The 5,344-nt window shown below is 45.9% G+C and overlaps 1 protein-coding gene across 1 annotated transcript in view; it reads right to left on the bottom strand.

The window, feature by feature from the left end:
• The window catches only part of LOC119410803 (ryanodine receptor 1), a gene marked incomplete at its 3' end in the record, with an annotated part of 52,287 nt that overhangs the window by 29,834 nt on the left and 17,109 nt on the right, over nt 1-5,344 (bottom strand).

The raw sequence follows: 5,344 nt of genomic DNA, 5'->3' as shown, positions 1-5,344 counted from the left end.
CGAGAACTTGACAAATGTTTTGTCATAATTGTCATTTCTTTCTGGTGAACTGCGTAAAAATCAGTCAGAACGCACCAACGTACAAAATACAAACGTGTGACAGGGACCGGTCCGTGGATCAGTCGGGACTGTGCTGCACAAACTTTTCTTAAAAAAATAAATAAATCTTGATAATATCATAAATTACAAATTTAAATCGACTTCTTTTGTTCGTATTTCTTTCCTGCGCTCGCCTCGGCCTCACTTTGTGGGCTGTTCGCTCAGCATTTCTTCAGCATGCTTTTAGCTGCTTCAGCCTTTCAGGTTTGAAAACATTCAGCTTGTTGAAGGCATTACGGCTGCAACTTTTGGTATTTGTAGTTTTTATACTTTATTCACATGAAGATCTTTCTGAATTAATTAAATCTATTTCTGTATACTTGTTTAGCTTTTAGCTTTCAGCTTCTGTTTGGCTTATGTTAGTTTTTAGCTAATCGGCTGGTTCTAAGTTGCTGCTGCTCGGATAATTTTATTTTTCAGCTTTTGTTCTTGCTAATTTAGGATTGTCTCCACTGTTGCAGATTTTAGCTTTTAGCTATGGTTTAGCTAGTTTTAGTTTCTGTTCTGATCATTTTAGCTTTTAACAACTCAGTTTCAGCTTCTTCAGTTTTTCGGACCTCAACATTCAAACTGTGTATTTAATGAAAAAGCTTTTTTTTTAAAGTTTACTTGAACAAGAAAGCCCACAAGCTGACCCGAGTACAGATGAGTGAGAAACAAACTTCTCTGTTCCCTCCGCTCCGCAGGAACATCGTCTCGTGTGAAATCGGTCCGTGATGCATCAACGGTCGTGGGCAGCTGCGTTCGAGCGTCCGACGCTGCCAAATCTAAACTTGTTGTGGATTTTGTTGTTTCAGGTGGAGCCCAACACCAAACTGTTCCCTGCGGTCTTCATTCAGCCCACCAACCAGAACATGGCCCAGCTGGAGCTGGGAAAACTCAAGGTCAGAGCAAATATCAAATCCTTTTTCCTAAGCAGGTTGGAGCCTCGACCCTTTAAAACTGATGCTGAAGGTCACAAAGGTCAACCACAGGAACAGGTGCCGTCTGTCCTCGAGGAGACTTCCTGTCCGATGCGAGTCGTGCAAACATGAGCACAGGAAGTGACGATGAGGAGGCAGACGTGCAGAAGAAGAAGCAGCAGCTGCTGCTGGCGCAGACTGGAGGATCTTGGCAGTCGTTGCCCCCACGCCCCCCCCCCCTGGTGGCGCCTCTGCATCTGAGGGTGTTTCCTAACTCTGCCCCCCTCTTTGAGTTTTGTTTACAATGAATAAGTAGGTTAGAAACAGCAACGCAATTGTGTGCCTGGATTCTTACAACTTGTAATTTTTATGTGCCAAAAAAAAAAAATTGTAATAGAACGTCCACCAGTAACCGTCCACCAGTAACCGTCCACCAGTAACCGTCCACCAGTAACCGTCCACCAGTAACCGTCCACCAGTAACTGTCCACCGGTAACCGTCCACCAGTAACCGTCCACCAGTAACCATCCACCAGTGTAACCACAAAGTTAAATGTTTTTCTTTGTTTTTATTCCTCCTTTCCTGTCCTTAAATTGTGTTTTTAATTTCTGTGACTAACCTTCCCCTCTGCTGTCCTGTTCTCGTCAGAACATCATGCCAATCTCAGCAGCCATGTTCCGCAGCGAACGGAAGAATCCCGTCCCCCAGTGCCCCCCCAGGCTGGACGTCCAGATGCTGACCCCGGTCATCTGGAGCCGCATGCCCAACAATTTTCTGAAACCGGAGATGGGCAAAATGAGCGAGAGGCTGGGCTGGATGGTGGAGTGCGTTGAACCTCTCATCATGATGGCTCTGCACATCCCCGAGGAGAACAGGTCAGACCCGAGTCCGGTTCTGGTCCTTACTGGTTGTAGGGTTAGAACCATGAAGGGCCATGCAGGCAAACGGCTCAGGTTAAACTCCTCAAGTGGGCGTCGGTTTTAATTTTTTGAACAAATTTTAAAATAGTTTGAGCCTTAAAAAATATAAAAGCAAACTCAGCATGTGTGCGGCTCAGTCTATTTCCTGGATTTCGTCATGCACATGTGCTTCAGCGTGACGCAGTTCTGACAACTCAAAAACAAAGTAATCATATTTTAAATTACAGAGCAAACGTGCACATTGAACTCAGAATGACAGCGTAGCATCTTAAATGTAAAACAAACTCATTTCGACTTCAAACATTGACGGGTTTGAAAATTGTCGGTATGTTTTTGAGAAAATACAAAAGCGGTGAGGTCATCACAGTGGCTGTGACGCGGTGGCGGCCATCTTGAATCAAGTTATGCAGCTGAAGTCGAACATCGAATGATTTCCTGCTGAGTTTCCTTAAAACTTGTTCAGTGTTTAACTTGATATTTTGCTAACAGACAGCCAAACAAACCAAACTGTAGCGTGATTCGTCCTGTGCAGCACAGCGATATCTGCCGCAGACGCTACTTTCTACGAGACAATTCAATAATTAACATCCATTAAATCGGCTTTATAGGTTACTTTTAAACGGTTAAATTATTATCTTCAATTCTGGTCGGAGCACATTCACTTCGAGGTAAATAAGATCAAATCTAACGACTTGTGGAAGGAGCCATGTTGATGTTTCTCGTCTGTTGCTAACATACGTAGCACACAGCTATCTGGCATTGGTACATTATGTACATTCTAATATTGTATTATAGTTCTATTACATGCATTTTATTATTATTTTAGACGTTTTTTACACAGTCGGCTCTTATCGGGGCTATTTAGTGAATATCTACCAAAACACCAAGTGCAGACGTTTGCCTGTTTTGGTAATGGCCGCCGTCCTGCAGCGAATCACAAGGTCAGGTGACCAGTGCGCCCTCTGGTGGTTGATATAACTCCATGGTTAGGTTACGTTTGATCGCTCGCTTCACGATCAGTTTTAAAGACCCATTCCTGTATAGTGGACGATGTTCAAACGGGCGATTTATGGAGAAACATGTGTTTTCTCGCAGCGTCGCACCAACAGTCAAAACACAAGCCGAAGTTTTAACGAACTGTTCCTCATCCGGTGTTGGTCCTGCAGGTGCATCGACATCCTGGAGCTGTCGGAGCGCCTGGATCTCATGAAGTTCCACTACCACACGCTCATGCTGTACTGCGCCGTGTGCGCGCTCGGGAACAACAGAGTGGCTCACGCGCTGTGCAGCCACGTGGACGAGTCGCAGCTCTTCTACTCCACCGAGAACACTTACCTTCCCGGACCCCTGCGCAGCGGGTACTACGACCTGCTCATCAGCATCCACCTGGAGTCGGCCAAACGGGCCCGCCTGGGCACCAACAAGGAGTTCATCGTCCCCATGACCGAGGAGACGCTCAGCATCAAGCTCTACCCGGACACCAAGAAGGCCCACTCTCTGCCCGGCGTCGGCCTCACCACCTGCTTACGACCAAAGCTGCATTTCTCTTCCATCAACTTTGTCGGAACAGACCCGGATATTTACACACTCAGTCCAGTTTTACCTCTGCAGGTAAAATAAATGATAAGAACGCACCAAAGGAGCAAATCTAACGGCTCATTTTGCTCATTGTTTACTTTTTTATCTTCAGGATCTCAAAACCAGAGCTATTAGCATGCTAACTGAGGCCGTGCTGGATGGGAGCCAAGCCATGCGTGATCCAGTAGGTGGCAGCGTTGAGTTCCACTTCGTCCCCATCCTCAAACTCATCAGCACCCTGCTCATCATGGGCATCTTCAACGACGAAGACACCAAACACATCCTCAAGATGATCGATCCCAACGTTTTCAGCGGGAAGGAAGAGGAGGAGGAGGAAGGAGGAGAAAATGCTGAGGAGGGAGGAGAGTGCGAGGAAGAGACGGAGGACGCCGAACTCGAGGATGAGGGAGTCGGTGATGAGGAGGAAGAGGAGCTGAAGGATCAGGAGGAGGGGGAGGAGTCTAAAGAGGAAGGTGGGAAGAAGGAAGAAGGAGGTAAGGTAGACGGAGAGAAAGCAGAGGAGGAGAAGGAGGCAGTGGAAGCAGAAGCCAAAGATGAGGAGGAGGGTCTGGAGGAAGGACTACTTCAGATGAAGCTGCCGGAGTCCGTCAAACTGCAGGTTTTTTATCAAACACGTTGATTTATGTTTTCACGTTGTCTCAGGCGACTCAAAGCTCTCGTCCGTTCTTTCAGATGTGCACCCTTCTGCAGTACTTCTGCGACTGCGAGCTCCGGCACCGGGTGGAGACCATCGTGGCCTACTCCAATAACTTCATGCAGGGCGTTCAGAAGAACCAGCGCGTGCGTTACAACCAGCTGATGAGGGCCTTCACCATGTCGGCCGCCGAGACGGCTCGCAGGACCCGCGAGTTCCGCTCACCACCGCAAGACCAGGTACCAACCGCAGCGGATGCTGGCTCGTTTGGACCAGAACCGTACGGTGGTTTCATGAACGTTTTAAACGTGGACTGCCATTGACCTGACGGTGTTAGCTCCTACTGTTAGAGAGCTTAGTGGTCCATACTTTGGGATTTTAGGGGGAAATTTGTTTGAATTTTTCACAAAATTCTTTTCCTGGTTTAAATTTTCTGTTTTTCGCAGCCTGTTCCTTCAGAGGTCCTGATGCATGCTCAGTGATCAGGTAGATACATCCAACCAGGTAGAGTCAGGTCCTCTGGACGGATTCTTCTTTGTTGAAAAGTTTCATCGTTTATCCAGAGGACTTCTTCAGTCTGAGGAGCTGCAACAAACTCAGTCTTATAAGCAGCACCTTCTCATGGTGGATCAACCAGTTTGATGATGACATCCAGAACTAGCTGTTCAAAGTCTGTTCCTTCAGACTTCATGCTTTTTTAGCCATTCAAGTCTCAAAACCTTCAGCTCATTCAGGACATGGGCGCTATGACTTTTGGATTTTGTAACTTCAATACTTTTCAAAATATTTAAATTCATTAACAGATATTTTGCTCGTAGAAATACACAGCGATCTCTCCAGTTCCTTCAAAACGTTCTCTGTGAAACTTGTTTCAGTATTCTGTCTCAGATCTAGTTTTCCAACGCTACTTTTAGCTACTGTTCTACTGCCGTTAGCTGGCATTGTGCTACTCTTTGCATCTAAACTAGCCTTTTGCTGCTTTTAGCTTTTAGCTATCCCTTTGATACTTTTAGCCAGCAAAGTGCCAAGTTTAGTTTTTAGCCAGATTTTTGTTACTTTTAGCTTTAAGCTAGCCTTTTGTTACGTTAGATTTTAGCTATCCAACAATGATATTTTAGCTAGCGTTGTGCCACTTTTAGCTTTTAGACAGTTTTTTACCTCTTCAGCTTTCAGCTGATCTTTTGCTACTT

Source organism: Nematolebias whitei, chromosome 6 (assembly GCF_014905685.2).
Source record: "Nematolebias whitei isolate Nwh7 chromosome 6, NemWhi1, whole genome shotgun sequence".
Lineage (NCBI taxonomy): Eukaryota > Metazoa > Chordata > Actinopteri > Cyprinodontiformes > Rivulidae > Nematolebias > Nematolebias whitei.
This window is presented reverse-complemented; position numbering and strand designations above follow the sequence as displayed.